The 13,023-nt window shown below is 36.2% G+C and overlaps 1 protein-coding gene and 1 long non-coding RNA gene across 2 annotated transcripts in view; one reads left to right on the top strand and one right to left on the bottom strand.

The window, feature by feature from the left end:
• Dab1 (DAB adaptor protein 1) overlaps nucleotides 1–13,023 on the bottom strand; it is a 1,106,217-nt gene that overhangs the window by 607,621 nt on the left and 485,573 nt on the right. The gene's annotated exons all lie outside the window — the stretch shown is intronic.
• LOC141424933 (uncharacterized) overlaps nucleotides 1–13,023 on the top strand; it is a 98,126-nt gene that overhangs the window by 78,366 nt on the left and 6,737 nt on the right. The gene's annotated exons all lie outside the window — the stretch shown is intronic.

The raw sequence follows: 13,023 nt of genomic DNA, 5'->3' as shown, positions 1-13,023 counted from the left end.
GCAATTTCGACTACCATAGTCGATACTGAATTCAACGCATCTAAGAATTTGAAATATATGTAGTGAGACTGGGAATTGAAGCCAGAGCCTTGTGTATGGTAGGCAAGCACTCTTCCACTGAACTACACTCTCAGCCTTTTTGCTTTAGCTATTTGTTTGAATAGGTTCTCATATTTATGCCTGGGCTGGTCTTGAACCATGATCCTCACAATCTTAACTCCCCAGTAGCTGAGATTACAGTTGTGAGGCACCAGCATCCAGTGAAATATTGTATCTTAAAGGTGGGAAAATAGAAGGGACACATTAGTTAGAAGTCAAGATAAGATTCAAGGTCTCCTGATTACAGAGTGTCAACTTTTTGTACTGAACATTAGTAATCCAAACATATAAGGCTCATTTGATTTTGTGTCTCACTACACTGCACAATACTCCACTTTCTTCATTGCATATTCTAAATTATCTATGGTAATGAGAATTGACTGTCTTTCTCTCCCAACATTTTCAACCAGATGGTTTTTAAAAAATCATAACCTTGCCCACTGTTGAATAATAGGAACATTAAGATATATCTCAGCCTGTATAAACAACCACTGCTGGGATTAAAAAATTTATGTAATTTTATAGTATGCATGTGTTTAATCCTTATTAATATTAAAATCTTCTGTTTTGGGGTGCAATTTTAAAATGGCCTAATTAAAAAAAAAACAAGAAGCCAGAGAGATCAAAGCCTACAACTTGAACCCATGCTCAATGCTCAAAAGTCAATTGGTACTGTACAAATAAATGCAAGTGCAAGCTGATAGGATATGGGAGGTGATAGAAGCAAATTCATGCTGAGGCCTTAGAAGCCATAAGGCAATATGGATGGAGTAATAAGAGTGCAAGCCTGTAGAGTGAAATAGATCCATGTTTCACAACTTCACCTTGTGAATTAGAATGGAGGTGGGTGAGGGTTTGGTAGGTGTAAGCATTTGGACATATTTATCAGTCCTCTGAGCCTTTCGGTCTACATCTTCAGTTGATCTAGAAAATATTCCTTTGTGGGAGTAAAGATGCAGACAAAAAAACAGCTAATTTTAAAAACTCATCTTACTCTAGTACCTTTAGAAATGATGCTATATGAATGTACTTAGATAACTCTTAGACTTGTAAATTTTGAACTAGCTGCTTTGGAAATTTGGATTCTTGACACACTGTATATTTATTCATTTTTCCTTTCTAACAACACATGTATAACTAGGTAAAATGCTCCTTTTAAGTTATTTCTAATACTGTGTAAAAAGTTACAAGTTTAAGTCAAAGTAGACTCCATGCTACAATCTTCAGACACAGATTTGAAAGGAAACTTCGTAGTTTATCACAAAACCTTAACCTGTTCTTACATCTATGACACACTTTTAGGAAAATTCATCCTAAGTAAATAACTATGGATGCTCCCAAAGTTTCACCCAGAGTTGTTCATCGGCTTTACAAAAGTAAATATTTGAAATAAAGACATTCAAAAGTAGTGGTCTAGATCAATAAATTTTGATATGTCCACCTTATTAAGATGTTAAAGTGATGGTGGAGAATATTTATTGCAATTAAATTTTCTCTTAACAAGTTAAGTGAAAAAAACCAAAATTGTAAATATACATTATCGGTCTACTTTTGTAACAATTAAATATATAAGAAAAAGATGAAAGAAAATACATCTAATGTTATGAACAGTTATCACTGAATAATAGTAGTATGGAAGAATTTTATCTCATTTGGTTTATTTGTATTTCCTAAAATTCCTATCACAAATAATTTTATGAGTTTAGAGACTACTAACCCTCTCAAATTTACATTAAAACCTATGTTATAAATGATATGAAAGAAACTCCATTTTAGAGAAGCACATTTGTACAGAAATATTTAACAAAATGTTTAATATACAAAATGTTAAGCAAATTACTAAGAAGAATCTTTTGATGTTCAATTGATAAATGAGGAAAGGACATGAATAAAATATTTAATACAACAAATAAAGAAGCATGTGAAACAAGTTATGTTGAGAAGCATTCAAACACATGAAAATTAATTAACATTTTATGGCTTTTAACCTACTGAGTTAGCATACTTCAAATAAAAAGTATAACTACCAAATACTAAGTACTAGTAGGAAGAGAAATGGGATTTGACATACATTACAGGTAGAAGTTTAAAACAGTACAAAATTGTTATAAAATAAATAAGCAACATGCATTAGCAGGTTTAAATACTTGTAACTTGACTGAATGATTTCACATTTGGGAATTTTTGACTAAAGAAATATCTAAACACAGAATATATATTATGAGCAAAAATGTTCAGAGCAGCATTATCTATGAAGGGATAAGTGGAAACAAATGCCTTTTTTTAGGGGAGTCAGCAACATTTTCATCTCAGAATAGCATAAAGACACTGAAGCAATATTTAAGTATGCTACATGGTAAAATAAAATGTGTACTTTTTAAAGTGAACAAGCATGGATTACAACAGAAATGTGTATGTACACTCAAAAACACAACACACATGCTCATGAACAGAAGTGGATGGCAAGAAGTTATACCAAGAATTGTTGAAAGTGCTATCTTTGGGTTGTAGAATTGACATTTTCCTTCTTCCTGTGAATATGGGTTAGTTTTATATGTGGATAACCCCTTCTAGGAAATAAAAATAGAAAAGTTTTTGATCTTGTGCCCTTAGCAGTGTCTGCAGAATCTAACCTTTCACACAGAGGTAGCTAAAGGAATATTTTCCCATTCGACTGTCTAAGTTAAAGTTGCTGGAGGAAAAACAGCAAGAGAAGGTAAAGGTAGTTTGCAATCATTTTAAAGTCTTTTAGGTATCTCAAATCAATTTTATGAGGAGAATATTCAGCTATAGAAGACCATCCAAGGAAATAGGAAGATAAATGATATTTCTTTCTCTCTTTTAAATGTGTGTTCAGGGAAACAAAAGAAGAGGGTGACCATGGTGAACAGAGAAGACTAGAATAGGAATAGCAAAGCTGGCACGTACACTATAATTCATCCTGTTCTTCCCTCAACTGATGTAGATTTGGAGCTATGTACAGCCCAGCAAAGTTGGAAGTGGTCACTGACCTCCCACCTAAAGAGCCCTGGGCTTGGATTCTTGCTTCCTGGACAACAGAAGCTAACAGAGATAGCTTCTGTTGATGTGCTGATGATGCTTAGATAATGTTTGTACAACCCATACAACAAATTTCTAATTTCATTTGCCTTTAATTCATTTCCACTCTCTTGGGACTGTTTCTTGGTCAATAAAATAATTATTAATTTATTCACACATATTAAGCACCAGCACTATATGTGGCAGTGAGATATAACCGTGAACAGGAGAGAGCAGGGAAACCCCTGCACAGCAGTGTAGTATTAAGTAAGTGCGTTGGAAGAAGTCTCCACAGGTTAAAGTCCCAGTTGAGCCCCTACAAGCTCCCATTTCAACACTTTCAACATTTGGGCTCTGGGGTGCACTTTCTCTCCCACCCATTTCTTCTTCTTCATGCTCCTTAATTGTTATCTTTTCTTGTCAGTGTTTCTGTCCCCAAGGCTCCATCCCTTGACTGCTTCTCAGCTCTAACTGAGCATGGGCACCAAGTTACATTTAGATAGTGGTAAGAAGTTCTTGTGTACTTCTGCCCAGTAGGGTGACTACAGATGACAATGTTGTAATGTATATTTCAAAAAGTGAGAGAGGAATGGAGTTTGAACATTTTCATCTTAAAGAAGAAATGATAAATGTTTGAGGAGACCTTATTTAAACTAACACAATGTTTATATGTATTGAAACATTACAATAACATTACTGTTAGTATGTATAATTTTTATGTTTTTATGAAACAGTTAAAATTAACTTAGAAAGGAGGCAGGTTGAGAGCAAGATTGAGAGAGAGAGAGAGAGAGAGAAGAGCTCAGGCAAAAAGTTCATGAGATCCCATCTCAACCAATAAAGGCAGGGCACGGTGGTACACACCTGTCATTCCAGCTACATGGAAGGTATAAATAAGAGTACTGTGGTCTAGATTAACCCCAGGTAAATATGCAAGAAACTGTTCAAAAAAATAACTACAAAGCAAAAAGGGATAGAGGTTTGGCCCAAGTGGTAGATAACCTGTCTAAAAAGCCTTGAGCTCAAAAACTCAGTATCACCACCAAAAAAAAAAAAAAGAAAGTTGGCAAGTTGGCATACTTAACCATAACCAGAAAGCCCTACCTGAGCCATGCTTCCCCTTGTTCAACATGCACTTCCTGTTACTAGCTCCCTTGCTGTTCATACAGCAGCTAGGCATTCTTCCCGTCTTAGAGCTCTTCTATGGATAGCTCCTGATCTAAAAATACTTCTTCCAGATTCTATGTGGCTTGATTCATTCTCACTTTCATATCTTTGACAAAAGGGTCTTCCATTATTGTAGGACCATCTCTGATTACTTTATATGAGTATGCAGCCCACTTTCGTTGGGTATTGCTTTGCAGACTCCAAAGAGTGGCTTTCATGTCACAATCAATGTGAACTGTACCCCTTGGAGTTGGGGAGTTTGCAGACTGAGCTGCTGGACACAGCAGCCTACACATCACCATCTCTTCTGCTTCCTTCTTTTTCAGAATACTTAATATGACCTGATATTTTTAAGTTAATTATTGATTTATTGTTCCTCTTATTCCTGATATAATAAAAGCTCCACCAGAGCACTGATTTTGTTCATTTTGTTTCCTACTACGTCTTCAGAGAACAGCACCTCTTTTATAACAGATGATCTGTGAATATTTACTGAATATATGAATCACCACAGCAGGTTTGTGCTATCCAATATAATAGCTACTAGCCACATAAGATTATTGGGCACTTGAAATATGGCTGGTGTGACTGAGGAAGTGAATGCTTTTACTTTTTATTGAAATTGAAATTTAAAAACTGGAAGCAGTCTACGATACTTTTCCACTATGCTCACTTTATTGTTTTTAATGGGACTACATTTCACTTTAACCACTGAATTGTGTAAGACATTATTTAAATTAAATGCTTTTTAGGTTTCTTTGTTTTTTTTAAGAGCTTGATCTTGTTTTTTTTTTATTCATATGTGTGCTTTTTAGTTTCTTAAAGTGGATACTAGAAAATTTAAGCTGACTTAGCTTGCATTACACTTCTCTTGAACAACACTGCCCTAGTTTTTCATCTATAAAGGGGCAGTAATGGTACCTACCCTACAGGAGTACTTGAGGCTTAAAATGATCTAACACAGGTAAAGCACATGCTATGGTACTTGGTATGTAAAAGTTACATGCTTTTGTACCATTGTTTTCATTACTGTTGAATATAGGATAAAATCAGTACATATAACAAGAACTGGTTCTTATTTGTATACTAAGGAAAGGAATTCTTTTTGAATGCATATTAGCCAAGTTCTCAAAGTAGATTATTAATAGATGAAATACATTTTAAGGGGGAAGTTAGTAGGTGATATGGTGACCAAAGCATTCTCACAGGACAGAGCCATGACTCGAGTGTGGGTCCTTCTGCCCCAAAGCCTGTTCTGTGAAACATATGACATTGCCTCTTAATAAACATCATCAACTGAAATGAAACAAGATAAGAGGAGAATGTGCAGAGCCTAAAAAGAGTCCATTTAATTGTGAGTCAAGCAACTCAGAAATCTGGTTTGATGCTGTACCTTTCAAACTCTATGTTGGAAGATCCTAGGAGAATTCTTTGTACTTCTTATCTGGTGTGTGAGAATTCAATGTTAATTTAATTTTTTTCCTTTTGTTTTTTACTATAGTCCTAAGCATTGACATTTGAATATTCTAAATCACAGAGAAGACAATAATAAATGGGCAAAGCCATGAGATTTCCACATTAGTGTTTACAATTGTGTTTATGATTGTGCTGGTTCCTGTAATTACCTAGAGTGACAAAAGTGTTGAAAGTTAATTTGACGTTTCTCAAACCATGTCTTGAGGACCAGAGGAGGCACATCAAAGGTCTGCAAGGTTTTATTCAAAGTAGTCAATACATAAGATTTACCCAATTCAACCTTTTCTCAGCAGAAACAAGAGTGCTAAGAGAGGAAGACAAAGAGGCAGGAAAAGAGATTTTTTGAGTATCCAATGCAATTACAGTCAAACACTTTGAATTGCTCTGAAACACTACATTCTATAAACTGATATACACCTAAGTATTATGATTTTCCTTGAGCAATATTCTTGTACATATGTATTCAAGCTGTCATAAATATATTTTACAGGATAACTTACCATTTGGAATTATTCCTCACCAGGACTCTGGATTTCATTAAATTATCTGGACCCTAGCCCCTCCCTGATCATGGACAGTGTCCCTAATTTACTGCCACATCTGGAGGGACCACTCTAATTGGAGTCACAGTGTAGTGGTGGGTTAAATTAATTTGTGTAAACCTCACAGCTGGACAGTTGCCCAGCACCATATACTAGCAGCTGTTTGACACAATAAATCAAAAATCAGATTTTCTTGCAGTAGAAAAAAATTTTTAACAATGTCGCCCATTTCCACAGAGGCAAAATACAAGATATGATTTCTGTATGAAGTGATTGTGATAGAAGCCTCCTCGGAGGAAGGGTGTCATTTTCCAAGTCAAGGCCCTGTCCTGCCACATTATTTAAACACAACATGACATGGAAATATATCTAATAGGATTTGGCTACAGGCAAAAAGTATGAAAAATAGAACAGGGCTTCGAAAAGTCTGCTGTTGAGTTATGCGTGGAATCCAAAATTCTATGCAGCCAAAGACAATCTTTGGTTAATAACAAAACAAAACAAAACAAAAATTTCTCTCAAATGTAACTATACTGGTATACTCATTATGATAATAGCCATCATAATCTGGGAACCACAGAGGAGATCAAAACACGTCTTTATACTTATTTCACAATTCAGCTTCATTGAAATTATTTTTATTTGGCACATAGTCAATAACGGGCATTTCAGTAAACCTTTTGAAATTACCTAGCTATTAATAGTAATAGATACCTATAGCACACTTCATTGGAGGCATTGTACATCTGTGATTCTGCAATAATGTTGTAAGGTCGGTATACACTCTCACCATCTTTAATTCTAGTGCTTGGTACCTTTCCCTTGTACCACCAGGGAAAGGACAATCTATGAAAACAGGACAATAAGACAGAAGAAGTATGGATTTCTGCAAATTCTGTGGAGCAGGGCCACATTCCAGTCCCAGTCAGTTATCCCTGGGCTCTTAGAGAAATATACCATCCTCTTTAAGGTGCTGTTATTTGATGTCTTTTTAAGATGTGGGTCAATCATCTGTAGTCCAGCTAATATAGATCCTACACAAAATTCTTATCTAGGTGACTTAGACATGAAGGAAAATTACTTTCAGGTATAGAAAATAGATACAAGTGGTATTGTTGGCTAACACTGGGAATAAAAGGAAAAGCTGGAACACAAACAAATCCCATTGTTCAATTATGATATGATCTAAGAGACTATAAAGTGCTCAAAAGTAATTAAAGAACATGGAAGAACAGGTTTAGCCATTGAACCCTGGGCCCATTATAAAAGTTATATGGTAGTTTGGACTTTAAAGAAAGTTTCCAGAGAGAAAATAAATCCAGAGATGTGGTAGGCACAAAGCAAATATTTGTACAACTTGGCATTTTTAGCCTTTTAATCCAAATATTATTAGTTTAATATTGATCATTTCATTCAGCAGTCAGAAAAGAATTCTTTTTTTATTCATTTATTTGTATGTGCATACATTGTTTGGGCCATCTCTCCCCCTGCCCCCCACCCTCTCCTTCTACCCCCACCCCTCTCACTTCCAGGCAGAACCTGTTCTGCACTCTTCTCCAATTTTGTTGAAGAGAAGACATAAGCAATAATAAGAAAGACATAGCGTTTTTGCTAGTTTGAGATAAGGATAGCTATATAGAGAGATTCCTAGCATTGCTTCCATGCACATGTGTATTACAACCCAAATTGATTCATCTCTACCAGACCTCTTCACTACTTCCTGGTCACCTTCCCATAGTGGCCTCTATCAGTTTAAGATTACTATATTCCCTCCTCTACAGTGGGCACATCAAACACTTTCAAGTTTGGGGTTTCCTACCTTTCCCTATTCCTCCCATATGCATTCTCCCCTTAGCATTTGACCCATGTCCAATAATATTACTGCATTTGTTTTAGGTATAAAGTCCACACATGAGGGAGAACATATGTATTTTGGCCTTCTGAGCCTGGCTAACTTCGCTTAAGATGATGTTCTCCAGTTCCATCCATTTACTTGCGAACAATAAGATTTGATTCTTCTTTGTGCCTGAGTAAAATTCCATTGTGTATAAATACCACATTTTCTTAATCCATTTGTCAGTAGTGGGGCATCTTGGCTGTTTCCATAACTTGGCTATTGTGAATAGTGCTGCAATAAACATGGATGTGCAGGTGCCTCTGGAGTAACCTGAGTCGCATTCCTTTGGATATATCCCTAGGAGTGGTATTACTGGATCATATGGCAGATCTATGTTTAGTTTTTCAAGAAGCCTCCATATTGTTTTCCAGAGTGGTTGCACTAGCTTACATTCCTACAAGCAGTGTATGAGGGTTCCTTTTTCCCCACATCCTCACCAACATTTGTTGTTGGTGGTGTTTTTGATGATAGCTATTCTAACAAGGGTGAGGTGGAATCTTAGTGTGGTTTTGATTTGCATTTCCCTTATGGCCAGCAATTGTGAGCATTTTTTCATGTGTTTTTTTGGCCATTTGGACTTCTTCTTTTGAAAATGTTCTGTTTAGTTCAGTTGTCCACTTCTTTATTGGTTCATTAATTTTGGGGGAGTTTAGTTTTTTGAGCTCCCTTCATATTCTGGTTATCAGTCCTTTGTCTGATGTATAGCAGTGAATATTTTTTCCCACTCTGTGGGTGGTCTCTTCAGTTTAGAGACCATTTCTTTTGTTATGCAGAAGCTTTTAAATTTCATTTAGTCCCATTTGTCCATCCTTTCTTTTAGTTGCTGAGCTGCTGGAGTTCTATTTTTTATTTTTTTTCATTTTTCTTTTATTATTCATATGTGCATACAAGGCTTGGTTCATTTCTTCCCCCTGCTCCCACCCCCTCCCTTACCACCCACTCCCTCTCCCCCCCCAATACCCAGCAGAAACTATTTTGCCCTTATTTCTAATTTTGTTGTAGAGAGAGTATAAGCAATAATAGGAAGGAACAAGGGTTTTTGCTGGTTGAGATAAGGATAGCTATACAGGGCATTGACTCACATTGATTTCCTGTGCATGGGTGTTACCTTCTGGGTTAATTCTTTTTGATCTAACCTTTTCTGTAGTACCTGTTCCCCTTTTCCTATTGGCCTCAGTTGAGTTCTATTGAGGAAGTCCTTGCCTATACCTATTGCTTCCAGAGTATTTCCTGCTCTTTCCTGTACTAACCTCAGAGTTTCAGGTCTGATATTAAGGTCCTTAATGCACTTTCAGTTAATACTAGTACAGGGTGATAGGCATGGCTCTAGTTTCAGTTTTCTGCAGGCAGATAACCTCTTTCCCCAGAAACATTTGTTAAAGAGGCTGTCTATTCTCCATCATATGTTTTTGATGCCTTTGTCAAAAATAAGGTAGGCATAGCTGTGTGAATTCATACCTGGGTCTGCTATTCTGTTCCACTGGTCTTCTTATCTGTTTTGTGCCAGTACCATACTGTTTTTATTGCTATAGCTTTGTAATATAGCTTGAAGTCAGGTATTGTCATACCTCCAGCATTACTCTTTTTGATGAGTATTGCCTTGGCTAGTCTCAGTCTCTTGTGTTCCCAAATGAACTTTAGGGTAGATTTTTCAATCTCTGTGATGAATATCATTGGGATTTTCATGGGAATTGCATTAAACATGTAGATTGCTTTTGGTAGTATAGCCATTTTTACTATGTTGATTCTACCAATCCACAAGCATGGGAGTTCTCTCCACCTTCTGTAGTCTTCTTCGATCTCTTTCTTCAGGGGTTTGTAGTTCTCCTTGTAGAGGTCATTCTCATCTTTTGTTAAGTTTACTCCTAGGTATTTGATTCTTTTGAGGCTATTATAAATGGAATTGTTTTCATATATTCTTCCTCAATTTGTTCATTGTTGGTGTATAGAAAACCTAATAAATTTTGTAAGTTAATTTTGTATCCTGCCACATTGCTGAAGCTGCTTATGGTGACTTGGAGTTTTGGTTAGATATCACTAGTGTAATATTGATCATTTAATTCAGCAGTCAGAAAAAATTTCTTAAAGAGACAGTAAGTATATTATCCATTGTGGCAAAGGTGAGAAATCAAGTACAAAGTTGCTAACATAGACATTTGAAATACACTTAAAAATGTAAAAACCATTCTGAGCTTGAGCCTTAGGCCAGAGTTGGTCTGCAGGTCATTTGTCTACTCCTGACTTAGACTAATGAAGCAACAGAGTACTAACAAATCTGAATCTGTAAGAAATCTGAAGCCTAAAACTTTTTAATGAACTTATAGTAAATCAACTGTGATGAATCCTCATATACTGGAAACCTAAACTCCTTCATGTGAACTTTTACAAGGTAACCATAGGCCACATGTTGCTCTTACCTGTGGAAACATCAGACTGCTCACTATCTTCAATCACACAGACCATTAGGTCTCGGTGTTTTCCTTCCTTTGCCTTCCTGCCTTGTGTGTGTGTCTTTCTTGTGCATTAACACCAGTTGTCCTCTGAACAGCCTGCCCAAGAATCTCTAGGTCAATACTGCTCCTCCTGTGCTCTGATATGATGCAATTCACGCCCCTGTGTGGACTATATATAATTTACATACTGATCTCTCTTTTGGATTATAATTAGGGAATAGATATTTTCCTCAGCACCTTGGACAGCGTGTGTTACACAGAAGTACTCAAAAATAGTTATCAAGTGAAGTCTCTTGTACCCAGCACTGCACTGTGTTAAGCTCTTACTTCATGATCTTGTTTAATTCTTCCACCTTAGACAAGCTTTAACTTCCTCATTTTATGGATGAAAAGTTCAGAAAAGTTAAATAAATTGCTTCATAGCCAGTAAAGCGTCAAAGCTCAAACCCAAACTCAGTTCTGATGGACCCAGAGGTCCATACTCTCAACCTATTAGGTGGTTTCATTAATTGTTGAATAAGCAAAGAATAACTGTAACTGAGTTGGGATAATATTATTGCATGGATCCGTTTTAATTAAAAAAGATGACAAGGTCTTAAGAGGTAGAGGGAACCTAAGAAATCAAGGAGTCCAGCCCTCTTACTTTCTGAAAAATAAAACAGTTGCTATGAGACAGAGCCCTTCATTTTCAACTCAGGATCACACAGTTTAAACCCAGACCTCCTGCTTTGTAGTTGAGGATTTTCTGGGTCATTCATTGCCTCCTGCACTTTCACAAAGCTGTCAATCTACAGTTAGCCTTATTCCGCACCACTGAATTGGGAGACTCAATGTTTATTTTTTAATAAATGTGAAAGTGAAATCTTCACAATAAGTTAAAATTTATTTGGTTCTTCCAACTAAATAACATTAAGGAAATAAAATTGCCCTTGACTTCAATTTGGAACAATATCTTAGAGTAGGTTTTTATTGACTTATTGCACTGAAGTTGGACCTAGGCTATGTGGCCACAGCATATTAGCAGATTTACTCATTTTTTTATATGTATATGTGTGTGTCTTAATCCATTTGAATAGTTACAACAGACTGTCCTCCTCAGGACCCCTCTTACCTCTGCCACTAGGCTGAGTCTCAGCCTGGCAGTGAGAGCAATGTACTATCTCTTAGTATTTATTTATGGTCTCTCTCCCTAGAGTGTGCTCACCAAGAACATGGACCACATCTATATCTTAGTTGTCTACCACAGTTTGCTCTTATTACTTCTAAATCACAGAGTTGGTGAAGATATAAAGACTTATTGACTTACTGCACTGAATTTGGACCTAGGCGATATGGTCATGGCAAATCAACAGAGTTACTCATTTTTGTATGTGTATATGTGTGTCTTAATCCATTTGAATAGTTATAACAGAACACCATAGGCTTATGAAAAACAGACATTTATTTCTCACAGTTTGGGAAACTAGAAGATCCATGATTAAGATGCCTGATGTCTGGTGAGAGCCTGCTTTACCTCTTCTTCTCTCCGTGTCTTCATATAACAGCAGAGGCAAGAGGCTTTTCTTTTTAAAGGGCACTCATCCCATTCTTGAGAAACAAACTCTTAGAGGCCCCACTCCCCATCTCCAAATACCATCACGTCAGGGATTACAATTCAAAATATGGTTTAGTTTGAGAGATGAATACAAACATTCATAATATGCAGTGCAAGTGCATTATTTGAAACTTGAGTTAAAAACCATTGCATCCTTTCCTGTTCCACAAAGCCCCTTCCTTGTCAAGATGTCAGAAATGCTTGTGAGTGAGACTTTGGTGGTTTTCTTCCTAAGCCTGAAAATATTAGGAAAATACAGGTGGTCAAATTCTGTGCAATCAGTGTTTCTCAGGGAACATTGTTGATGGATGAATGCAGGCTGATTATGCAGTAAATATTTAATTTTAGATTCTGATTATTTCATATTGACATTTCAGAGCAGTAAATATTTTTATGCTAGATTCAGCCTACACCATGAAAATAACTTCCTCAATGCCAGAGTCTATACATGTAATTGTGTAATACTTTCATTTAAAACATTTCTACTTTTAAAATTCTTCTAGATTTGAAAAAAAAGTAATTTCCTATCTGAGAAGTCTCAAACTTAGGCCCTTAAGGCCTTAAACTAATTAGTATTTCACTGGGAAAATGGAAGGCCCACTTTTCTGCAAATCATGAATTTTTTCCCATTTTCTATTGCCAGTCAAACACACATGGAAACAGTCATGGAAGAGTTAAAATAGAAACCTCCATGGATAGACCTTAAGTGCACAGCTTCTGTCTTTTCTGGAAAAGGGGGTTTTGTATCTTTCCATT

This window comes from Castor canadensis, chromosome 7 (genome assembly GCF_047511655.1).
Source record: "Castor canadensis chromosome 7, mCasCan1.hap1v2, whole genome shotgun sequence".
Classification (NCBI taxonomy): domain Eukaryota; kingdom Metazoa; phylum Chordata; class Mammalia; order Rodentia; family Castoridae; genus Castor; species Castor canadensis.
This window is presented reverse-complemented; position numbering and strand designations above follow the sequence as displayed.